General features: G+C 39.5%; 1 protein-coding gene across 1 annotated transcript in view; it reads left to right on the plus strand.

Annotated features, from left to right (window-relative positions):
- The window catches only part of LOC119653664 (ras-associated and pleckstrin homology domains-containing protein 1), a 474167-nt gene that overhangs the window by 46632 nt on the left and 400550 nt on the right, over window positions 1–26985 (plus strand). Inside the window, exon 2 of the mRNA XM_038058496.1 lies at window positions 2641–2730. The gene's annotated coding sequence lies outside the window, so the exon portion shown is untranslated. The remainder of the gene's footprint in view (window positions 1–2640; window positions 2731–26985) is intronic.

Here is a 26985-nt window from a genome sequence, read left to right on the forward strand (position 1 = left end):
AGGGTACAATAAATATCACAAAAAAACAAACATTTGTTTGGAAATTTCAACAATTACTTGGACAAATGTGTACCTTCAAGCGTTCCGCGAAATTCACAAACTGGTGTTTTTTGTTTTTATTTTGCCCAGTTGAGTACGGTATGCACATATACATATATGTTATACAGGTTAAATCCCATTTCTTAGCAGAGTATGAAAATAAATGATTCTAAGTAAGGAGAAAACTTCGATTTGAAACAGTTACTTCAGCACTAGTAACAACAACTTCCATCCCCATGCTCTCAAATCCCATCAAATCCTCTTTCAGTAATTTGCTCCCAACTTTGTTCTTTTCAATGACAAACCATCGTTTTACTGATACTCCATTAAATTCACAAACACGTCTCCTGCAGCAAAACATTTCCCTGAATTTCAGTACAAATGTACATTTGTTTATTGTCCATATGTTTTGCATCTTGTTAACACAGAAAGCGTAACTTTGCCCAACAGACACACTGTACTCTGCAGAATACGGGGCTCGACGAAATTTCCATTGCAAATAAGGACTAGATGAGCAGAGAACAGACTTTGACCGAGCGAGGCTGCCTTTATGTGATATTTGCATAGTAATAATCCCTTAGCCATGGAAATTTGAAAATGTTTTCCCGATCAATACATGAATAAACATTACTGGCGGGAAGTACTCGTAAGTATAGATGAATGTGGAAGAGTTTCTACACCCAGCGAAAGAATTATATGTGCAAAAATATATTTGGTATGATTTCTTTTTATAATAATTGTTGTTATTCATTGAGTACGCAGATAACTTCGTGTATGTGTGTAGTTTCTTAACACAATCGGTTTTTTTCATTTTCGCTCTGTTGCGGTACCGTTATTTAACAAAAACCTGCGGCGGCGTCTGTCTGTTGAAGGAAATATTTATATGTACATTTCAATAGCGATAGTGTTTTGAAGCGCGCAGTGTGAAAGTAATTACGTTTTGTGAGTATTTTAATCAGTAAGGAAATTCAAGAAGAAGGTAAATTTATATTTATAGATTAAAATAGTTATTTTTCGAACAGAAAAATTTTTTTTAAAGCACTATGCCACGTGGAACCACTCTGACGGAAAATGAGCGTGGGATCGTAATTGGTCTTCATGAATCTGGTATGAAAATTGGGGAAATTGCTGCAAGAGTTAATCGCCATCGGAATACGATTAGAAACTTTCTGGACGACTCTGAAAATTATGCCAAAATCAAGCGAAGTGGAAGAAAACCCATGGTTTGTGATAGGACCAAACGGGAAATCGGTCGCCTAGCTGTGTCCAAAAACATGAGTGCTGGACAAATGAAAGCAGAACTGGATCTGCAAGTGACTAGGCGTCGTATTCAACAAATTTTACATGAAAGCAGTAACATTCGATATGAAAACCGCAGTGCCAAACCTAGACTCTTCCCTCACCATAAGAAGGCACGTCTCCAGTTCGCTGAAAAATATAAATTTTGGCACGAAGAGTGGCGAAATGTCATCTTCAGCGATGAGAAAAAGTTTAATCTGGATGGACCAGATGGTTCCCAAAAGTATTGGCGAGATTCCAGACAACCACGACAGACGCGCTACTCTCGCAATTTCAGCGGCGGATCTCTGATGGTATGGGCAGGTTTCGGGTACCATGGAAAGACACCAATTTGCTTTATTTCGCATAAAGTCAACGCGCAGATGTACGTGGAACTCCTTAACGATGTATTGTTAGACTTTGCTGAAGATATTTATGGTGAGTCCTGGACTTTTCAGCAGGACAACGCTTCAATACATTCTGCTAAGTTTACAGAGCAATTCTTTGCTTCCAAAAATGTGCCTTTATTGGAGTGGCCTGCTATCAGTCCAGACTTAAATCCAGTGGAGAATTTGTGGAGTATTCTTTCTCAGCAAGTCTATAAAAATGGCCGCCAATTTGACACCCTCAAGAACCTCAAAGAAGCTATCAAGGAAGAATGGGCCAAAATCGACGATTCTACGCTCCATTCCTTAATTAATTCTATGCCATTTAGATTAAGTCAAGTGGTTTATAATAATGGAGACCATACTAAATACTAAAATATCAATTCTTGTTTTTATAGCTTATCTTTCTTATTTTTTTTATAATCTAATTTACTTTTGCACATATAAATATTTCCTTCGGAGCTTAATTTTTTCACTTTATATTGACTAAAAGAGCCAACAGAATAAAAAGGGCAATCTATTTTTTGTATTCTTATATTAAACCTGTTTCGATAAAAATATAAACAAAATCAAATAAAACCACTTTTGTTATCAATTTCAAAATAATTGTTTGCACATATAATTATTTCGCTGGGTGTAGTGAAGTCTAGTGCCGTCCAATGTGGGTCTCCAGAGAGAGTGGGTGTTTGAAACTTTGTAACTGAGGGCATTCCTGATATAGACGAAGCATACCTTGGATAGACGGAGTTGAGATTTTCAGTCGGCAACTCGTCAAGAACTATTGACCCCACTGCATGATAAAAATTAACCGAAACCTATCCTGAATAACTGAGAGGTCATTCGCTATGAAAAGCAATACAATGGATTAGAAAATACCTTCTGATATGTTCCGTAGTATGTAAAAGAAAATAATCTAATTTTCTGTTTCTCTTTTCAGCTTTCCTTATTTCTTACTGGAAATTTCGGAGCATTTATTGTTGCAGACTATTGTTTTCGGCTTTGGATAAGGTAGACGAAAAATCATCAGGTAAGAAGCATGGATCATGATCAGATAATTTATTATTAATTCGTCTATTTACAAGCTATTTGTACCATAATATATCTCTATATTTTTGTCGATGCTACATGGAAGGCACTACACTCAGATTTCTAGTACACTACTCGAATGCCCATGTACTGTCGTTAATTACCTGGTTACCATAATAAAAGTGACATCAAACTTATGGCGCTTGTTCCAACGTAACTTCCTCACTTCCATTCCTGAATTTAATTAATATAATTCCAACTGAAATACGCAAAAGCTTTTCCCAAAAGGGGAGCTCGCATGGAGTCCACATTGATGATTGCTTGGAGAATAGAATGTTGAATCGCGTGACGCTCGACTAGCATAAACTTCCAACATGACACCAGCGTCAATGGCCACACTAATTCAGTCATGTGTAGAATATGCAAGATGATGACCAACAGTAGTTGATGAAAATGGTCACTGTAGGTTATGCTAAACATCCAGAATGATGCAATCGAGCAGGCCCAACATGAATCAACACTGAAGGTCAATAGTGCTGTACTGATGTGTCCAGTTCATAGGTTAGTTGGGTATTCAGTAGCGCAACACAATTTATGTTGAGGCTTTGTGTTAGCAAAGTAATTAATTTAGTTTATGTTTATATGGTTTTGTTCTAAATGAAAACTAGAACGCTGAGTATTTGAATGTGGGTCCTCAATTAATTAAGTAGAGCTGACAATGGAATGTTATATATTATAATGGAATGTTATATCAAAATTGAATGTTTCTGTTAACCCATTTTCGATCCAATAAGTGGCATGCGGACATATTAGAAAGCACTAATTATTCTACTCTTCTGTAGCTAATCTGATACATACTGTATTTGATTATTCCATTTCAACATTATTTTAACGTACACACAACACAGCGGTCATGGAATCGCTCATAGATTTCGTCCTTATGCAGGCTACGGAATCGTCCATTCTCATGTAGGGGTCAGGGTCAGCCTAGTCAGTCTTATCAATTTCGTCGGGATAGCGAATTCCCTCATGGCCGTGTACAGTTTTACCCTGGCTATGCTATCATAGGCGGCTTCAAAGTCGATGAAGAGATGGTGCAACTGATGTCCATATTCCAATAGTTTTTCCATCGCTTGCCGCAGAGGGAAAATCTGATCTGTTGCTGATTTGCCTGGAGTGAAGCCTCTTTGGTATGGGCTAATGATGTTCTGGGCGTATGGGGCTATCCGGCCCACCAAGATAGTGGAGAATATCTTATAGGTGGTACTCAGCAACGTGATACCTCTACAATTGCTGCACTGTGTGATATCTCCCTTTTTATGTATGAGACAGATAATGCCTCTTTGCCAATCGTCAGGCATTGATTCGCTGTCCCACGCCTTGAGAACACGTCGCCTCCACATTTAACCAATTCGGCTGTAATTCCATCGGTTCCTGGCGACTTATGATTTTGAATCCGATGAATTGCATGGACTGTTTCTTTTATACTTAGAGGTGACAGTATTTGTCCCTCGTTTTCAGTTTGCGGGACCTCCAACTCGCCGATATCCTGGCTGTTCAGTAACTTATCAAAGTACTCAACCCATCGCTCCAATATGCCCAATCTGTCGGAAATCAGAGTTTGGCGTCAAGCATCGCTATAATGAGAAAGGAAAATCGTGAGCCAGGTTCAGAATCATGTCTGTCTCATGAACTGTAGAATGGACTTACTGAAATTTATATTATCTATTACTTCTGCCGTCTCCATCGAGCAGAAAATATCCCCTCAACCACCATCTAAATGTTGAGGAGCCAGTAGAGTCGTACCTTAGCTGTCAATTCGACAGCTCCTTGTAAGAATCCAACCGATTCGAAAAGTTTGCTGCCGCCAATATATCACCAAGTTTTCCCCTTTGCCGTGGAAATTGTTCCCCGTACATATTTTCGGTGGTTTTTTCGGTTTTTATTCAAGCCCAAAGCTACTTTCAGCTTCTGAAAAAGTCGGCGTAAGTCATATCCCCCTTTTGGATACGCATCGTTTCCAGGCATATCGTTCGGTCCGCTTGCCATTGCAAGGAGGGCGGGGGGATATTATCGGCTTTTAAATTTTCTGTGGCGAGCAACTTTCCCCTGCTGGTGTCCAAAGAACTCACTTGTACACTACGAGAGTTAGTGTCATTTTGTGTCACACCATATCTTCTTCTGATCTTGCACTGTCAAAAGCCTTCTCGAAAACATCTTTACTTTGCACTCTGTGCTAGAGGATTCAGAGCAGAAACCAGTCTGCTTTTGATCGATAGTTGGCTACTATTTTTGTGACAGCAGAGATCAAGCAAATACCTCTTCATTTGTCACTTTCAAGGTTAGTAGCTATTTACGGAATATTCATTCCTGTGGAAGGCTGCGATGAACAGTGGAGACTACTTTTCGAAAGCCTGTTTCTCATATGCAGCAGAAGTCTCCATACTATTCAAATGTTGTTCATTCTAGACCGGAAATTAATGGTCAGAAAACCGGTCGAGGGTGTGTCGGCGGTAGCTGTAAACATTAATGCAAAATCGGATCTATGCATACTTCCGTGATACTATCCAGAATACACTATCACAGTGCCGCCGGATAGAGAAGAGTATACCCCAGAATTCCATCATCACGACGAGAAAGCAACCACTCCGAAAGTCCTCGATATCACTATTGAGGTGCATACGTGCATTCCAAAAGCTAATTTTTGCCCTAGTACGATAACCGAAGGTGGGGAGCGATGATTTCGTTTTTATCCCAGGCGTTGATGGTGTTTTTCTGCAATTCTGTTAACATTTTATTCCTTCAGTCTGTGATCACGGCCCAAAGAGTATTTCATGATCGAATAAAAATTCATCAGTTTGGTATACAATGGAAATATTTAGAATCACTGGCCCTTATTCGTTTGAGCAAAACGGATCTGTCGTTACTATTGCAATTAATCATTACTTCCAGATATTTAGCACTTTCTTCATTTCTGAATTAGAAAGAAACATAGTAATTTTCAACTTTTATGGTTCCATCAAAACACATCTTCGAAATTATTTCTGTAATATTTGGTAGTATTTTCTGATTTGCTTTCACAGGAGTGCTTCAAGTCATATACGTATGACTTCCAGCCCCAATTTAATATCGGGATACGGCAATCTGCTGTAACGGAGACGAAGATATTGCGTAACATGCTTTGATCACAATTGAGGATATTCGCGATCGATATGGGGTTGTACCGACCATGGAAAAATTACGCGAGATGGCATGGTCATATAATTCGTGCTAACGAGAAGAAAGACAAGATCGGTCCAACCATCGAAGTTGATGGTAAGCGAAAAAAGGACGGCTGAAACAACGATTGGTTGATAAGCTAGATTGGGATTTGAAAGTCGGGTGGTTGCATCCAGATCAGGCTTTTGATGAAACGAAATGGCAAAACCAATCACAACGATCCAACCCCTCTCTTTAAAAAAAATTTTACTAATGTCGTAGGAGATCTAAGGAATGAAATACAGGCCCGTTTTGTTCACTTCTTCACATTAACTATAGCCGAGACCACTGCCCCATTTTTTCCATATGGTAGCTTAAAAATGAGTATCCCGTTAACGGCTTTACGGGGGCTTTATGCTTCTACATTTCTTAAGAGACATTAAAAATGCTGCTCTAGAGACCCAGGGTTCTCTCGCAAAAATTTCAAAGAATTCATATTTCAAAATTTATCCGGCTGCATGAATCTTTACGATTTCACCGTTCCCAGCGGACTTGGCAGAGGATGACCGGATGCCAAATGTCAGCTCTGATCCTGCATCGTTTTACTCATTCTGCTTAGTTTCAGCAACAACTGGTGGGTAATACACATCAGCTGACTTGATATGTTATTACTATTTAGTATTGCCATTGCCAAAGGTTTTTCAGATGTATGCGTAATCGTATGATTGACTGTTTCAAGCCTATATGTGTCGTCACCTGCCTCCTCCAAATTAAGTGGGTAGATTCAGGATAGTGTGAGTACCGCGGTCGCGTAATACTTATTGCTCCAGTAGTACTCACCAACCGATTTATTGAAACTGCGCTAGTAGCTTCCTGTTGTTAGCAAAGTTCAATCTCGACCACCAGACGATGCATGCATACATCAAGATGGGTGTATATTATGGATGAATATTCATCCTCAGTGGACTTTCATCTGCCGAAGTTGTGAACTTCTCTCCAGTCCAGCATGCGAAAATTTCGATTGATTAACAGCTGATTCATGCTGTCTTATCGCGTGATATTGCCGCAAATGAAGCATAATTGTACTCATCTTTCATGAATGCACTTAATGCGTATTTCTTATCGGACGCCGCTGATGAATTTTTCCAGTCCTTTTTAGTAGATAAGAAGTTAGTTAGATTAGTCGGAAGCCTTATGCTTGCGTCTTGGTGGGTTTCCTTGGTTCGAGAATAAGAATCAGCTTCACATCACAATAAGTGATTGGCGGGCGTGATTTATATTCAAAACAAGAAGATCCAAGGCATCCATTCACTGTTTTACCAGAGCAGGCATTATAGATCCATCCTCAATTGTACCGATGCCACCTGCCCAGAGGTGGCGGCGAGGAAGATGGGGCGGCAACCCTATCGGCCAAACCAAAACCAAGTGGCCGAGGAGAACCTCCATAGTGGTGGCACTGGGAGACGCTGTAATCACTTTGGTTTGCCGGCCGTGATTCAGTAGGCGAATGCTCCAAAGGCCTAATTAGGACGATCAGACCCGAGTCTACACGGGGACTCATCTGAAGTGGCAAATTTGTCACGAAACCTTGCCAGGGGTATACTGGTACCATGGGAACCGGGATAGCCCCTGGACTCTCATACTTCGGGTGAACTCCCGTTATATGTGAGTACAACTCGGTTGTTTGCGGTTGGCCCCCTAGTGGGAGTTTCATGGATTTTGTGTTTGTGCTCAAGCGAGAAGAGATCTTCGGGCCTCGACGAGGTGTTGCGTGTCAACACGGGTGCCGTACTCCATAGTTCGGTAGAGATTTAGGTAATGCTTGCATCCACCAGTATGAATGCTAAGCCATGCACTTGGTATAGACTGGTACCGTTGTTGCTTGTCTCAGCGGGGCTCTGATTGTGGTCACAAAATCAATCCGTGTCTTAAGAAGACCGTAGGATTAAGCCTCCACGACAGGTGGAGTACGTTAAACACCCAAGGGCTTAACTGTACCGATGCCACCGGTGCTCAGAAGTGGGGAGGATGAAGACGGAGCGGCAACTCTGTGCAAGTGGCCGAGGAGAATCTCCATAGTGGTGGCACCGGGAGACGCTGTATCGCATTGGCTTGCCGGCCGTGATGCAAAGGGCGAATGCTCCAAAGACCTAATTAAGGCGATTAGACCCGAGTCTGCACGGGGACTCATCTGAAGTGGGAATAGGTCACGAAACCTTACCAGGGGTACACTGGTACCATGCGAACCGTGATTGTCCCTGAATCAACCCTGAGCTTATCGATGCAGCACTTGATTTTACACTCAAATTCCCCATTCATTCAATTGGGGACAGATGACCGGAAGCAGGCCCCTTTCGTTCGCACTCCTCATCTTGGGCCGAATCGCCCCCACCTGCTGAAAGACCATCTAAAATGTAATATCCGTGAGATGGAGTGGGAGCCCCAAAAACCAGACCTTGTTCCGGCTGGCACTAAAAGGTAGTGACGATCGTAGTTTTCCGCTTGTTTGGTCGGGTTTTCCTGGTTATATAGTGGTTTTCTACTCTTCTCTTTACTTTCCGCATTTTACTCATCCAATATATCTGCCATAAAATATTTGCAGCGAACCCCCGTTACACGCCCAGATAGGTCTGGCAAAAGACAACAAAAGAATAGTACCCCACTTGCATTCCCGAAGTAGCTATATCGACAGGGACTTCTGTGTGGATGAACCTTAACAGTCAACGTCGCCAGTTTTACTCTATCTTCATTGCTAACAATAGGTATTTGAAGATAAGTAATACTATTAAAAGAAAAAGTTTGCAGTTCAAGTATAGATTTATTGTGTTTTTTTAACAATTGCAGACACGTATTTCGGACGCAACATGTGTCCTTCTTCAGTGGTGATGTACTAATGTATTACTAAGTAGTACTAATTATTAATTATTAATTAGATTAGTACAAAACCAGCACTGAAGAAGGACACATGTTGTGTCCGAAACACGTCTCTGCAATTTTCAAAACAGAATAAAGTAAATCTATAAACTGGAAACTTTTCCTTTTAATAGTTTTTCTTACAACGAACTGTAAAAAACAAAGGAGCTACTTTTATAAAACTTACTTCAGGATAATTGTTCACTATAATCTCTTACCACACCGCAAATGTAATCATTTTATGATCGTTACAATATACACACGTATTTCATATATATATATATCAAACCTTCTTCATCACCCTCACTATCTTTAAGCAGAATTCAAATAGATCAATAAACAATTAGTGATGAGATCGATTGAAAGTCTCGAAAAGAAACGGCTTTTGAAGAAATTTTCCTCATTTCCACAAAAGTCCCTAAAAGAAATTCGGGTTAATCTCCTACCATTGAAGCCATTGATTAAACAATCATCAAAAATACTGCCTTATCCATCGCCCATCAAAGTTTCTAAAGAAAAATTCTTATTGTAATGAAATGGCATCACAATCTTAATTGAACACAATAAAGAATCGCTTTATATTTACAGTACTAAATCAATTGACCGCTGTACAAAAGATCAAACAATAACTGCCAATCACTAGATCAGACTTAATTCTCTTCATTTTCACTTTATAATGCTTCATAAGTATTTCATTCAAATATCTGTGGCTCGTTCCCTTTACTCACTCCATTGTTGCTTTAATTAATAAACGCCAACAAGCAATTGATCTCGGTAGATGTAGTCAATGGAAGGAGATATGGTACAATGGTGGCGATCTACAATCTGAATCAGGTCTTGGCAGTACTCGTATTTGGGTTATGAGCCTAAATTTAACCAGTTAGATAGTTAGACTGTGAATGAACCATTTGGCGAAGAATAGCAAAATATGTGAAGGTGTAGCTTTACTGTAAAAAGGATCACACTGAAAAAAGTGTTGCTACTTATAATATTTGGGTGTGTCAGGTTACATATCTCTAGGCTAGTTCGTTTGATAGTGTCGGTGGAATCATTGTAATTTGAAGGTTTTTAATTTCCAACAGAAAACTGAAAATTTATCTAACTCAGTATTATAATTAAGCTATGATCTGATAATGTGCCCATGTACGCACGAGTCCCACGTTGGGCGCCATTTGTCAGAAACTTATAGAGAGATTATAAGGCGAAAAGATTTGCCTTAAAGCCCTCCCTCATGTCCTCGGCACGGTAGTAAGAATATGAAGCTAAAAATGACAGCAGAACTATTTTATTACGATGAATTACCATGATGAAATCCGCGCACAGTTGTTGTCAGCCAACAGAGCCTATTTCAGCTTACAAAAACTGTTCCGCTCGAAGCGTCTCACCATAGGGTCAAAGCTCTTACTGTACAAGACAATGATCTTGCCAGTCCTTATGTATATTTCTCGGAAACTTGGGTTCTTAGCAAGAAAAATTGCGAACTCTTGGTCGCGTTCGAGAAAAGAATCCTCCGAAGAATTTTTGGCCCCCTACATGAGGATGGACGATTCCGTAGCCTACACAATGACGAAATCTATGAGCGATACCATGACCGTCAGGTTGTGGATAAAATCCGACTCAGTAGGTTACGATGGGCGGTCACTTAATCCGTATGGATGAGGATGATCCCACCCGGAAAGTCGATAAGGGCAATATCTATGGGAGAAAAAGAAGACGAGGTAGACCCTGCCTAAGATGGAGAAATGGCGTGGGTCAGGACGCCAGACAGTTTTTAGGGATATCTATTTGGTGGACCTCGGCGCAAAACCGGGATGTCTGGAGTTCCTTATTAAGGCAGGCCTAGACCGGATACCGGTTGTTGCGCCGTTGATGATGATGATGATGAACGAAACATAAATCGGTAAACAAAGGAGATGAGGCAGTCTGCGATCTAATGAGATTAGGCATTTTGTTCATTGCGAGGGATATCTTTATTAGGACATCACAAATTCGGCGGCAACGAGAATTATCAGGCAAAGATGTAAACACTCTAAGGACGTATTTCCTTCCTTAGCAATATGCGAAATCGCTGCGTCTTGTTGGAACCATATTCTCGACATAGATATTTCTCTACGACGCACAGAGTGAATAGCGTTCATGGTGACATTCAAATCCACATTTTCGAAAAGGTAAGGCCGACACTGCGCAACACAATGCACAGGGATGCAAAGGGCATGTGAAGATGCTGCATGCGGGATTTTTGGGCATGTCTCCTGTGTAAATTAGGGTGCATGTTCAGATCCTCTTTAATGATTCGTCACATGAGCTATTTCTTTTATGCAAGAAAGGCTAAATAATGTCGGCGCGCTGATCTACACGGACTTCGTGGCAATGCTGCATGCACGTTTTGAATAGTGTTCTCGGTCCTGGTAGGTCTCGCATGCCCGTGATTTACACTACTCGAAGTTCTGTTTTGCGAAAGTTTTCTACCAATCAAACATGATTTTACTAACGGGGGATTCTCATAATGTTCTAAATTAAATGGTCTTTTGATCTCGTGGTGCACCCCAACTACACTTTCACTAAAGAGCAGTATTTCAACTGCTCGATAAAGAGCGCATATTATCTCGCTATCCACGACATAATGAACACTAATCAACTATTTTGATGCCACTTTAGCTGCCTAGGGACGCTAGTTTCGTTACTCTAACATTATATATGCTATCCATTTCAAAATATTATATTAAATTAAGAAATAGGGAATTTGTTTTGGCCCGCTTCGTATTTGCAACACCTATGAACAGTGTGCTAAGTGCTAGTATAATATTCTAGGAACAACAGTACTCCTCTTTAGCCGCGTAGCATGTAGGATATCAAATGAAAGGTCTCGATGAATACTCGATACTCGATACTTTCCGAGGCAGGTTTTATTTTTGAACATCAATTCTAGAATAAGCGGTTGGGTGTAATCATACAGGTCACAATTTAAACTTTGATGGAAATCCTGCTAATACTAACAAAGACTTTTTGATATTTAAGATATTTAAAATTTATGTAAGTTTAATCTCGTGGTATCTCTAGCGATTAAATTATTTGAAATAATTAAGGCTTGCCTCAATATGACCGTACATCCATGCATGGCGATCAAAGAAGAGGAAAGCCTTCAGTTGTGACCGACGAGCTTAGGAAAACAAACAATCGAGAATGCCATTCATGACAAACATAAATTGACGTTGGATTAGCTTTCTGCGATATTTCCGCAAATTCATAAATGCTCCACGAAATCATTGATGACACTCATATATCGAAAGACAGACAGAAAAGACGATCAGCACGACAAGATACTGTGGGATCCTAAAAATTTAAAGGGGCGATTCATCATAGGAGGAGAGGCATACTGACGAAAGGAGTGTGCATGCTGCATTACCTCATACAGCCAATGTTATGAAGCAAGTCCCGGAGAAATAGGACGTCTGGAACTACCCCCCACATTTTCTTGACCACTTGATACCTTCAATTCACTTTCCTGAAGGTCTACGTAAGTGGAAAAAAGATTTTCAACGGATGGGAATGTCAGGGGTGAACACATCGGCGATCGATGTGGGTACTAATAGACTCCTCGCCTTATTTTCACTAATGACGGAAATCATACAATGATGCATTCTAACAAAACACTCAAAGGCCGTTTTTGAAAAACAACTGTATTTTTTAAAATTACCATTTTAAATTTCAAACAAATTCAAATGCACGCCATTGTGTGAAATCGCGTCAAGAAACTTCAGTAGACAACTGGAAATTGCTTATCAATATATCAAAGTGTTAAACTTAATTTCGCATGTGAGTTGTCAAGAAAAAAGGTGAAATATTGTTTCATGCCTTGCTGCACATAAAATTCCACAAAACCCCGCCGAAACCTTTCTTAGATGTCCGGAAAGGAAATATTCCTAAGAAGTGCATCGCTATCGGCCGAACGAGTTCATTTTCTTTGGAATTAGGACCAAATTTTGGGGATCATTTCAATTAAAGTTAACATTTTTTAAACTTTAACTCTAATCTTAATTAATAATATATGACTGCGTTATAATTTTGTGTCATTATTATTCAAATTGACATCAAGTCACAAGGGAAGAGATATCGCAGAATATGCAACCGGCCCAAGTTTCAAATCCCGCTCAGTGCAAATTCATTTTTTACGGTCTGTGAATCTACGTTTTATTACCGCCTAGGTAAAGATGTCAGAATTTGCTGTAGAGCTAGTTACCGTTACTCTCAAAACGTAACAATTATTCACTTTTCTGTTAAAAACTGATAAACTTAAAACTTAAAAGTAAAAAATAACAGACTAGATAAGATTCAAACTGCTCGCTCCGTGACGTCACATGAAGTGTCAGCCAATCATTTTCTCTTCGGTCTTGTGAGAATTTAATTTTTAACCCATTTTAGTTACTAAATGAACGTTCCGAATAGGTTATTTTCATCGGATATGGTAATTGGGCAGGTGAAACTACTATCTTGGCAAAACTGCTAGTTAGGCAACGCCGATAGTGTGGACATGTAACTCGCGCTGACGAAAACTTACTTGCTATGAATACTCTGATATAATGGGAAACGGCCAGAAAGCTGGCCAAAACGACGATGACTTCATGCACTAAACGTTCATTTGACAGTCTTCCGAATCTATTCAAAGGAGACTTACGGTCGAACAAACTTGCGCTACCGATGCCCCTTTGAACAGAGCAAATCTATAGCTACCTAACATTGGAATAGATCTAAACTTAATATTTATCACACAAAAATCCTTTTTTACTTCATGCGTCCGGCTTCCGATTTGTGATTTGTATTGATATGATATTTTGGAAAAATGAATAGAAGTACATAATCAAAAAATTCAAGATCTTTGGAGGGAGTTTCATACTTCAGTTGTATTTTGATGACGTTACAGGATCACCGCACCCAACTAAACTCAAAGCCTTCTGGCTTCAAAATTGCTTTAAGGGGATCATCCAGTGAGAAGGCCGTTTTTTTTGCCTTTTTTTAGAAATTTTTTGTGAAAAAGTGGATAAAGATACAAATATGAATTCACCATAGATTCACTAGTATCTTGAGCATGCACAGTAATTTTTCCAGTCTAATGGCATTGTTCGTTATTAAAATACAGAGCAATTTGTACACCCATCTCCAAAAAAGTGTTTTTCGGCTGCCAGGCTAGAGGGCACTGCGATCATCTTAAAAAAAAGTAAACAGCATTTTAACGTACAGACTTAACTACAGTCCGCAAACTAGGATTATTAAAAAATATTAAAAGCTAAATTTTTGGTGCCTTGTTAAACTTTTTTAATGAATTTTGGTGTTTTTCCACGGCTTTTTCAGTGAATAAAAAAAGTACTGAATGAATCGCAATTACCCTAATTTGTGGAGCGTAGAAACATGTTTTGAATAAATTCTAAAAATTTCAAAGAATTTCGTTGGATAGATTTTGAGCTATGGTGGCAGCCGATTTCCAATATACAGTTTCGAGAAAAACGCATTTAAAAAGTAGAATTCGATTTTTAGCCATAAAACCCTAACTGACCATTAGTCTGCTATATCTAGTCCATAAACCTTAGGTTTCTTCAACAAACACATGTACAGCCTTCGCTTCAATTCTTGTCCTTTTAGCGAAGTCATTAGAACGTCATTCGGACCGATAAATACCCGCTTTGTTACGGCAATCGACATAAATCTGGCATGTGACTTATCACGTGTTTAACTGTATAATTTCCGAACGACTCCGAATATTGAAAAATTACTTTGCCCATATATTCTACACTATATCTAGATAAAATTCGATTCCTCGGATCCGACACATGGGATGACTCCCTTACACCCCTAACCGAGAAATAGATGGCCATATACACTCTGCTATTTTCCTCGTCATGCGAATTTTATTGGACTCTTTATCTAAATCCTCTACAAACAGTCCCAAAATACCCAAGTTAGTAAACCGTATGACCTTTTTAAGGATTTTTTATCCAATTCTGTCCAATTATATCTTCTGTTATCAAATAATGACCCCAATATCTTTATCTATTACGAATAATGTTCTACACTCCCTTGCTTCATGTTAAAATGCCTTAAAGAAATAACTTTCACTCGAGCACTTCCTCTTGCTTGTTAAGATTTATATCGCAAAGATTTCTGGTTTCTAAATTCATACTATCCACATTCAAATTGTTTATATTTTCTACAATCATTCATCTCATTCCAGACGAGAATGAGTTAACATGCCACTCTTGGCCTTTTCATTACTCTTGTCAACGATATAAGATTTGAGCCTCTCGAGAAGAAGTATTTAATCGCTCAAGAATCTGTAAAATGTGCACTAAACTGTGTTGAGAAATCAACGCACTCCGAGTATACTACATTGAACTTGTATAGTTTTCAGATAAAGATTCATTGACGGTGGTATTTTAGTTGTAATGCACTTGAAAACAGACCCTGACGGGATGCTGGAACGTCATTGCTGCTGTGGGATTGATGTAATGGATGGATTCTTAAGATCGTTGACACGAACTCTGTAGCAAAGTACAATAACAAATCGCTACAGCGGGTTATAGATACTTAAAATAAAGGCGAAAGATTGTCAACGAGTCGTTCTGAGTTTATTGGTGGAATGGCAAGCTGTTTTAGGGTCATTTTTAACACATACTGAAGCTGCGTGTTTTAAAACCGGCAATTAACTTTTTTAATAATATTTAAATTTACCACTGTTACAAAGGTTCAGAATTGCAAAGCCAGTCTCGGCTTTGAAGCACCTCATTTACATTTGAATCACTTTTCAAATTGCCTGAGCTCATCCACATCACATCCACACATTGCGGCTTATCTCCACCTACCCCATTTTCACCTTTTCATAACACCTTTACGCATCATATTCAACAAAAAGCTATAAAGTGTCTTGATATAAAAGAAGATTCAAATGCAAAGAAAAAAACGTTTATACTCAAAGTGCAATATTTCCAGGCATTTTCTCTGATACATGCCTGAAACAGAGGAAGCTGTAAGAAGTATGCACATTTGTATAACGTACAATAGTTGAATGAAAAGCCATATCACACAAAAGATAATCATTACAATAAAATATTTACGATCAGTTAAAAAAAAGATATCCTCAGAAGTTTCTCTTAGGTACTTCTTTCTGTATTTTATGTGGACTCTGCACTAATGGAGTCGATGATGTACAAAACGAGATCGGCTTAGCTCTCCAAAAAATCTTTGAACCCCATAAACAGCCATAGGAGGCCTCTTGATTTTCGAGTTTTTTCCAGTCCTCATCTATGCGCGCTGCATTTTTAAGGTTTTGTGTGAAACAAAACCTTATTAGAATGGTGACGGTGTCTGTCTGTCCGTCTGTCCGTCTGTCTGTCTGTCTGTCTGTCTGTCTGTCTGTCTGTCTGTCTGTCTGTCACACCCGATTTATTCGGAAACGGCTAAACCGATTGTCACGAAAATTGGTGAGAGTATGTAATCTGGTGATCCCTTTACATGCAGTAAGTGGCGCCATCTTACGTTAAGTTTAAGGGGGGCTCTCCGTACATGTGAATGGAGGGTGCAAATTTTTTTTTCACAGAATGTAGCCAAGTAGGGTATCAAATGAAAGGTCTCAACTAGTACTTTTCGAATCTGGTTCAATATTTGATATTAGATGAAACATAGGGGAGTAAGGGTTGAAAATATGACCCACAAAAAGTGTAACAGGTCTCGTTCTCAGAACCTATCCAACCGAAAAATCTGGAAAAAATCACAGTGGTGCATCTCTACGAAATCTAGGCCTCAAAATATATCCGGTTCCGATATCTGCACAAATAAAGTTAATAATAGTATATTTCCACATTTTAGAAATTTACCCGGCACCCCCCCTTATGTTCATCCCAGAAATACAAAATTTGGCTTGAGTGTAACGAAGAATATAATGCACAGTTTGGTCAAGTTTGAAGAAAATCCTACTATTATTAACAAAGTTATTGGGGGTGAAACTTTACAATTTTTTGTGAATTTCGTGCACTTTACAACCCGCATGACGTCATCATCACATATCAATTCGTCAATTCCACAACGAAATGAAGTCTTATGAATTGGGTCGCAGACAATTATTTTGTTTTAGTTTTTTAGTTATTTGTCAACCAGACATGTGTATATGTAGGTATATAATATATGCGTGCTAATGAACTTTGCGGCTAGTGCCTAATTCAGATAGATATAAGACGTAAATCGGAAATATGGGTACGATAAATTTAGATACGTGCATATATGTGTACAGCAGGTAATAGGCAGTTTGTTTGTTTAGGGTGAGCGTGATATCTATGGCTCTAATATGTACGTATGTCTCGTAGTTTGGAAAAATATGAAGGATTCTGTTGGATTTGCAGCTATATACGGACAGAGAAATGTGCGTCTCTTACATAAGATGAACACAAAACCTTTATACCCGAAGCGCGAGCTTCCGGTATTCCGACTTGTTTTCGGTAGGAATTCTTTTGAATGTCTATTTCGAGGAGAAATAGCTCCAATTCTATCTTTGAGACCCGATTAAATAATGAAAATTAATGGAAAGTGTTAAGATAACTTGACCCATGTGGCCAATAATTCACCAGATTTAGAAATTTTATTAATCGGTTTTGGTTGCGAAGATGTCGTTGCACGGGACAGAATTATAGACCAGAGGGTTGTATTCTTAATTGGTTTTTAATAAGTGTATCAGCCATAATTAATAGAGATGAGAGTGTGATTTTAATCATGCACCTTTTCTGAGAATGCAAATTAAATGTGAAGCGTTTTTGATATATCAGATGTGCCGCACTTACACGATTTCAGGCCTATTTATAATTTAAGATTTATTGCTATAAGGTCCAAGATAGTTTTATATTGTTGCTTGTAAAACTTCATTTTAAAAAATATCTTAGGACATAGTTTAACTACTAGACGGTGTTGATTAGTAAATGATTTAAGAGGGGTGGTTGTTATCTTTTGTTCTACTGCAGATAAGCTAGATATATAACTCTAGTTTTTTTAGAAAATGTAAAAACTTGTTAATGCCACCTCTTCATAAAACCATCAAGAGTTTGGAAGTTTATTAATAGCTAGTATAATAGATATTTAGGAGCATTTACCTACTTAGGTTTTTTTTAAAGAAATGGAGAATAACTTCACCACATACTACAGCTCGAATACTATAAAAAGTGTTCTTCGTTTTCTTCAGCCTTTGTCCCGTTCACAAGCGGGGTCGGCTCGTCGTGATCGCGTTTGCCATTTGGCTCTATCGAATGCCTGATCTGGGTGCAATCTCGAGGCTTTTAAATCCCCATCCAGCGTATCAAACGACCATTGTTTCGGCCTGCCTTTTGGTCGTTTACCATCGACTTCGATGTTTAGACCAATCTTGGCAAGTGAATTCTAGTTAGCACGAATTGCGTGACCATCCCATCGAAGACGCCTCTCTCGCAATGTTTCCACGATCGATGCAACCCCATAACGATCGTGGATATCCTCATTTCGGATGTGATCAAAACGTGTCACGCCAGTAGTCCAACGCAACATCTTCGTCTCTATTACCCCAAGGCGCCGAATACTATAAAAAATGATCATGTCAATTATCATAGTTATACTTTACTCTACTTATTTTTATGAACAGAGTGTGGCGACTAAATCTAATTCAGATATAAGTAGCAAAGCTGTACAATGGGTATGAGAATATAAGCAGTTTTTCTAAATCTAGGTATTTCTACTCTGAGGCCAAGAAAAGGGAATAGAAGTACAAAACATTTCTGATCTTCTGTGTAACTTACGTTGTCACTGAGTTCTCAAACCTGTTTCGGGTTTTCTAGAAGATCGCGATCCCTTACTTTTCGGCTTGCCTTTAAGTAGGCGCCTGGGAATTATTCTGACGTCTATACGCTCTACATGACCCGCCCGCTAGAACTTTTGAATTTTAATATGGAGGTTGTTTCGGGCTCCTCGTGTAATGGGGATAATACATTGTAGTATTGCATTTGCCACCTGCCGTCCACTCTCATGAGGCTACAATTTTTTCGAATATCCGACACTCGAAAGCAATGATTTTGATCATGTCCACACTATAGACCGAATTCACAAAACCGAATTCAATAACCTAACATTAAGGTAAAATAATGGTAACTAAAATCAAAAATCTTCTCTTTTCACTTTAGAAAAAATTTATTATTTCAGCAAATATGCATATTTCCATGACTACTTGAAATCTTTTTCATTGCCGGAATTCGCTGGTGGTACGAATTTTATAATTAGTCCCCAATTAGTCTTGATAAACCTGAATAAGGAAGATATTGCATGCTTTGGCCCTTCTTGAAAATTTCTTCTTCCTCGATTCAGTAATGCTCCATACTTTCAGAGTTAAGTCAAGGTAATGTACTTCGCCAACTTCAGTCTTTTTTTACGCCAATTCTGCCTCAGCAGCACTTGCTTTCCGAAAAGTTTTTCTTTTTTCCAACTCGGCTGTCCAATATATACTTGCTTGCCATGCGCGCAAGAAATTTTGTGTATTCTAGATTTGGCTATTAGATCGACTGGGTTGGTTGAACACAGAAGAAGTTTGAGCCAGCTGCCCCTGCTGCTAAACCACTGCGTCGAAACTATGTTTCCCCGACTTTTACTTCAAACAAGTCGGGAAACCGGAAGCTAGACGCTTCAGGTATAAAAGGTTTTGTGTATTTCTTTTATAAAGTGATTTGGGTGTGCATTTGTCCCATTAGCATGTAGCACGTAAAATATGCATATATTATGTGAAAATAGCCACTTTCAAATGATATTGACATTCATAGTCTCGAATTTGCAGAGAAGCGACAGCTTTGACCTAGTATTACTTTGTTAGTAATAGTGCGATTTTCACCAAATTTGGCAGGATCATGCTCTATGCTGTAGCCTATATTGTTGCAAAGTTTTGTGATTCTAGGGTGAACTTAAGGGGGGTTTTCCTGTCAATTACTAAAAATTAGAGTAATGTATTATTATTAACTTTATTTGAAAAGCTATCGGTATGGAGTGTATTTCGGAGCCTACGGACCATATAGTGGCAGCCCCCTGTTTTTTTTCAGATTTTTCGGTTGGGTAGTTTCTGAGAATGGGTTCGTTAAAAAATAACCACTTTCAACCCCCCGCACCCCCCACGTTTTCAACAAATGTCAAAACTAAGACCGGCTTCGAAAAGTACTAATCGAGACCTTTAATTTGACACCCCACATGACTATATTTGATGAAAAAAAAATTTACACCCTCCCTTTGCATGTATGGGGAGCCCCCCTTAAATTCGTCGTAAAAGGATGTAACTCACTATGTGCGTGAGCGTTCACAGTTCCCACCTTTCTACCAAATTTGGTGCCAATCGCTACAACCGTCTCCGAGAAAAATGCGTGTGACGGACAGACAGACAGACAGACAGTAAACCGATTTTAATAAGGTTTTGTTTTACAAACAAAACCTTAAAAAGGAGGAATATTTGATTAAATTCCAATACTCCTTTCGGTGTGTTGATCTGTAGTAAGCGAATAAGTGGCGCTGGCTTTTGATGAGTCCACTTCCTTTCGTTGTCCAAATTATTGATGGTTTTTCGTTGTATTCATTCAATCTGGCGACATTTTTCTCCACGCCGGTGCAATGAATCATGTGGTTGGAAGATACCAATGTGTACTGAAGAGATAGTGTTTGGTATGGTTACGGTCTTGAAAGAAGTGCTCTAACATGATTATTATCCGAGTTGTAACAATCTCGGCAGATGCCGATTTTACCTAAGACTAGCACTAAATGCTTAGCATTTAGGCTCGGACGATCTTACCTACCTAGAAACTAAAAGAGCGCTGGTGGTAGTGGCCGGTAATAGGTCAATGGGAGAATCCGTCGAGATTTCCCCGCAACCACGAACACGTATACTGAATGGTGTACTTCTGCATGTTTTGAACCAGGCTGTGTGAAAAACCCCGGATATCTAGGGAAGTCGTGGACATTTGGATACAATACCTGCAGCTGACAATATTCTGGGAACTACAACCACTCGCTCGAGATGCTAAATTTCCTTGATTTCCCAAGCCAGCGGCCCATAGATCACCTTCTTCACCACGTATTTCCGTTCAATTTTGATATTAAAGGGGATAGCAACATCAATAATATACGCGGAGCGACCCGTCTTGTCAACTAACGTCGGGCTTGTTGTATAGAATGTGGCGAATTTTCCGGTCTCAATGCATACTGTATACAGAACTATTAAGTACTGCCTCCGGCTCATATCGGTAAACCGGACATGTTCCCGTGATCACCCCATGCCTGTAAGTGTATTATGCCGGTGTCATAACAGTGTAGCCAGAAACGAGATAGCCCAACGTCTCTAACGCTGAATCACACATTCTGTACTGCTCGTTCTCTACCATTTCCTTCATGATGAGCTTTCTATAAGCTCGGGTGCCGACCACGCCTACTTGGCTGGAACACATGAATCCGTCCGTCTCAGCAAAGAGCTCCCCATCAAACAGCCCTCTTTTCGAAAATTCAAATCGACAAATGGCTGCCAAAGACAATTCACGTGTTCACCGTGCATTGCCTTTGATTTGCATTCATCGTTCCACTCTTGCTCCGACTTCACCCCACTCAGAGGATTGAAAGATCGATCCTTCAAGTTAAGTGGAGTCAACCCATAGACTCTGCCTGCTCTTTGCTGCAAAAATAAGCGCGCAGCGAGTCGACTTGGCAATGATGTTGCACCGCCTCATCAACCCCTACCTCCGATGCCACGAGGTGGGTTCATCCGCTCCACGGCGAAATTTGGATGATGTATTCGGAATTTGGATATAGTTGTCCACTTCCGCCGCTGGACGTTTTCCAGATCAGTTTTCCTCCGCGGCAATATTCCCAATGCATAAGCCAGTGAAGGGATAGCGAATACGTTCAATGCGCTTACTTTATTTTTCACTTAGAGATCCGATTTCAGCACCAAGTTTATACGTCGCAGGAATTCGTACAGCAGAGCATCCTTCAGATCACCAACTCGAGCATGGGTTCCTTGCAGAATTCCTAGAATTCCGGCATGCGGCTCACGGTGTCCTTTGCTGATGGCTTGGATTCGACACCTGTCTAATCCAAACTCTATCCGAATATCACGGCTGAACATGTCTACTATTCGCAACAGACTTTTAAGGTGGTCGTCAATACCAGCATACAATTTGATGTCATCTAAGTACATCAAGTGTGTCAGTTCGCAGTTAACACATAGGGCATTCTTTATTACAAAACCATTAATAGTGGGCAATTCCTTCACTAATAATTTGGATCATTAGTTATTTGTCTTTGGAATTGAAGGTGTTCCAACACTTACAGTTCAAAAAGACACAGACGACCACCGTTTCTCATCAATCGCTGCTTCACCTCTGCCATTGGAAAAGCATGACCGCAGAGTTCAAGGGTATTGTTTGTTCACTTGTATTAATTCACAAACACGCCATGGCAGTCTCTGCCCTGGATGAAATCGTAGCTGTATGTGTTTTTATTTGGCTTATTTTGTTCCCCGGATTAGGAAGCCTTTATTGGCAAGAGTGATCTAGCTGTTGATTTCGTCTAGTTAGCTGTTGCCCTTTGTGAGAGTTTCGCGTAAGTCCACAAAATTGTCCACTTATCCGAAGCTGTAACCGTCTAGTTCCGCGATTTGTCACGATTTTGATCTTCTGCCTTTATTTTTGGGCCCAACTCCCTTCGCTGCCTCACGCGGCCTTTTTCGCGCTTTTTTCATCCTGGCCAGAGTTTTTATTCATCCGCATAGGCCACTATCTGGCGATAGATCCACCAGCTTTTTTCGGACTATATAATAATACATAATGTATCTTTACTTGAGCAACATTGCCATTCTGATGAGTTTTAGGGTAGTACGTTTTGTTGCAGCTTCAAATTCACACAATATTTTCTACAGCATCGAGCGACCGCTACTGTCGTAGGGCATCAACTTTATATTCCCAGCCATTCTTTAGTATCTACTATCTGATTAATTGTTGACTTTCCATATTGAAATCCTTCCTGTTATTCACCAACCATAAATTAGGGGTTCCGGCCTTCTTTCGATTATTTTTGACAAGACTTTGCAAGATGAACAAAAGAACGATATCCCTTTATTTCTCTCACAGCAGAAATAAATAACACAATACCACCATCAATCTACTGGTTTAGGCCAAATAGTGTTCATGAGCTCATCAATCTTTGTCGTCATCCTCATGCTGCTTGCCTTTAGTAGCTCTACAGGTATACCACCTATACGTGGCATTTTGTTGTTTTTCAGCGTTTATAGTGCATTTTAAATATCGCAACAACGCGAAAGCGATGAGACCACATCAGGTGATGATCACCTTCGACGCCAGTGCCGACGAAGATTTTGGCAATTGTCGTGTCGATCACGGTGTTGTTAGAGCCCATCCTGGCATCTGGATCACCCATTTGCAATGCTACCTTCAAGAAGTCTTGCTTGAACTGCGTGTAATTGCTCATATAAACATCCTTCTTCATGATAACGGAAATTGTGGATGAGTTGCAGATAAAAATCGCGAAATTGAATCCTTTAAATAATCACACGCTCACAATTTTCGATAATGCCACCAGGTGCATTTTTTTCTGCGGCGAAATTTTTGTTTTGAGTTCAATAGTACAATGGTTTGCTCCCATATTGTATGGCCATTCTTTGCCACTTCACTGATGGCAAATTAAACTTAACTTTTCGTGAGGATTGCACAGCTCGGGCTAGGGCATTTTTGTCAATCCGTTGGTTCAGAAAACCTTGGTTAGATGTTAAACCCTCTAGATCACGTCGGAGTCATCAAAGTTTTTGACTGTTTTTAAACACCTCGGAGTCACCAATGTTGTAATCTCGCTGTTTTGGGAAAAACGTTTCTTTACCGTCTTATTGGCTGGCACAATTTCTGTTTTTGGGGCGGATATCAAGAAAGATACCGAAGAATAAAGGTTTCGAAAGTAGGTAGGAAATTCTAATCAATCTTATTGAGAAACGATTTAAATCAACCCGTTAAATGTTACCGACTTTCGGCCATGACGTTCGACTTCACAACGGTTAAAACATGCGAATCATTGGCTTCGCAAGCAATAAAAATATTATTTATGTGAACGATATGATGGCCAGAGTTAACAGTTTAACAGAAACCCTCGCATTATAAATACAGTAAAAACGGTTGTGAAGATCAGGATGATTCGAATTATGGAAGTTGTGCGCAAGCCACAATAAGCTAATTGAATGAATTCCCAAATAAGAACAACTAGTTTAATTTATGAAAATCAACTAAGATCACTACCGTTAGGCTCCTGCGAAATGGCAATTTCTACATTAAAGTTCTCTGACAAACCGAAAACCTAGAGCTTCATCAGAGAATGCTGACGGAGAGACTTTTTACGAGCGGCCGCAGTACAATAACAAACCCGTGTTTGTGAGCTTTTTGCGCACTAATTCAAAGGTTATATTGGTACCATGGTCGGAGATTCAAGCTGCTGTACTCACTGCCAAATTACCGTGTAATGTTGTTGCACATTCTGAATAGATTCGGAAGTAAATCGCGGAATTTTGCTGACTAAATTGCGAAGTAAAATCATTAATCCTACGTGGAGAGCAAATTTAGAGATGAAGCAGGCCAAAATGACACTTTGAGTTACATAATGAAGGAGATATCTCTCTCCGCAATCGATCACCGATTCTTTTCAACACCAGGAATGGAGCTTTGCCTATGTTCTTCCGTTCATTAACAACATGACTGGAGAATCCACGCGGTGATCATACCAAACTACCACGTTGAAACACAATCGCTGTCAGCCGCCAACATGGATTATCAAAGGGCAGACCATTGAGTAGTCCATTGCCTTGAATTGCATTTCTGGTAGTAATACAAGATGGATAATCAGAGCATTCAATATGATAAACCATTGCAGACAACAGGAGTTGAATTTTGGGACCCATTCTAGACTCACTACAAATTCAGAGGAAAAGAGCGTTAAAAGTTTTACGCGGTATGTAGTGTTCATCTATTATACTTTCTAACAAAGGCAGTGTATTTACAAATGGTTAGTGACCTAATGACCAACGTATTCATCTGTACGTTGAAATGCCTTAAAAGCAGTTGTGAAAACTGACGACATTTGTTTTGTAACGTTACCAACTTTGTAGGAGCTCGAAATCAACTATTATAGATGAATTTTAGCCAGGGATATATTCGAAAATAATTGAAGATCAAATAAATAGTACATTAAGGGGAAGTTAATCTAATTTGATATAACTAAGAAATCCAGACTTCCGCCAACTTCGAGAAACAGCTATTAAGTCTCCCAAAATCTTGTGTCTATGCCGCGTAAACAACAACTTGTTAACATAAGAAACAATACTCTTCTCATGGCTTATCACACAATCTGTCCGGGCCGGGCTGTAGTCTATTAAGGAAAATGATGGCCTGGTTAGAGTTGTAATTATCAAGGCAAGGCCAATCCACAATTTTGTTCCACTTCCAATAAATTTTGAGGGAAAAGCAAATTATGGAGAAAGCGAGGCTAGTACAATGTTCACACTCCCCACGACTGAATCAACGATCAGCACAAGAACAAATTCACACCAGACCAAAGATCCATCTTTCTTCAAGAAATCTAGCCAAAATGATTCCCAAAGCCGAATTGGAGTTGAAACTTCAGATTTGACTTTCCCGTTACCACTGACAGAGCAGTAGGTTTCAGCTTTTTCGTTGAACCTCTTTCTATCTCCCCAGAATTTTTGAAGATGACGCCGAATAAAACCTATCATGTTTTTCTGGTTTGTTGCATGCCATGCGTGTCTTTAATGAACTCATGCAGCTAAACTATTTATACTCCATTGCATGAACTTCAGTTCTTTTCTATTGGAGCCGCGTTTTCTATTAGTTTTACCTGGATTGATTATTTTTTCTACTTTCTCACCTTTCAAAGTTTAATTTCGAAGTCGTTGGTACCAGAGGGAATCTTCCTTGTCCTGAACTCATTCTTGCTTTCCCCTCTCCTTTAGTCTGCAGTGAATTCCTTAACCACTTCTCGTGAGTTCCGTTCTCCTCTTATCTCGGCCTTCCACACTTTTGTTACAGGCAAGGTCGTACTTCGTTTAAAATCCTCGTTTAGTAAATCATGTACTATGAAAGGTCATGGTGACGAGACTCTAGACCAAAAGTTTTTCCCTATCATTTTCCAATCTGTTCCATGTATAAACGCCAAGCACATCAAAAGTTAAATGCCCCCTTGACTACCGGGGAACGCATTTGATAAGAGGTATCGGCACTCTTGGCAAGATACTCTTCATTTGTAATATGTACTATATAACTACTATCGATAAAGGAATTTCTGTCTAACGAACTGTCAGGGCTTAGAATCGAAGCGCATTGATTGCCTAAGTATTTGCTTGTTAGAAACATTTTATTGGCATGCATCAGTCCTACGGAGCTTCGTTTGCTTAATCTTTCCGCTACTTTCAATATCTCTTATCTTGTCACTCAGCTTCGAATTAAGGGAATTGAATGCGTCGATAGAAATTGGCACATGTTTCACATGGAGGCGAATATCACATTTTTCCTCAAATGTCAAGCGGAAGTTAATAATGATCTCAATGACACGGAAAATGGCATCATAGGGACGCGACACGATACAACATTGCTTAGTTAAGTAAGAACTGATGTACATTACTCGGTATCAACACTCTGCAATTGTTGAGTACCAGCAGGGAAATGACGACCACATCTTGAGTGACGTGGGCTATATTTGATTCTACATTTATACATATGTGAGTAGCCTGGTTACATTTCACCACGCTTTGGATGAAAAGTTTTGTTTATAGCAAAAATGGCGACAACAGAAAAATAATGCTAGAATAGAAAAGAGAGAAAATCACTTCGCATCCATCATTGTTTTTGTCACCAGAGAGTTTAAAGTGGGTATCCTTCTACAAACGCAAACAATAAACCACACATTGCTCTCCAGGAAAATCTGAAAATTCAGAAAGTTCCACAATATATCTTCCAAGTTTCCAACCCACAAAAACTGCTCGTTTGTAGTTATTTCTTACTGGTCCAAAGCACTTGTGTACAAACCAACAAGAGAAGATCTCGAAATA

This window comes from Hermetia illucens, chromosome 4 (genome assembly GCF_905115235.1).
Source record: "Hermetia illucens chromosome 4, iHerIll2.2.curated.20191125, whole genome shotgun sequence".
NCBI classification, from domain to species: domain Eukaryota; kingdom Metazoa; phylum Arthropoda; class Insecta; order Diptera; family Stratiomyidae; genus Hermetia; species Hermetia illucens.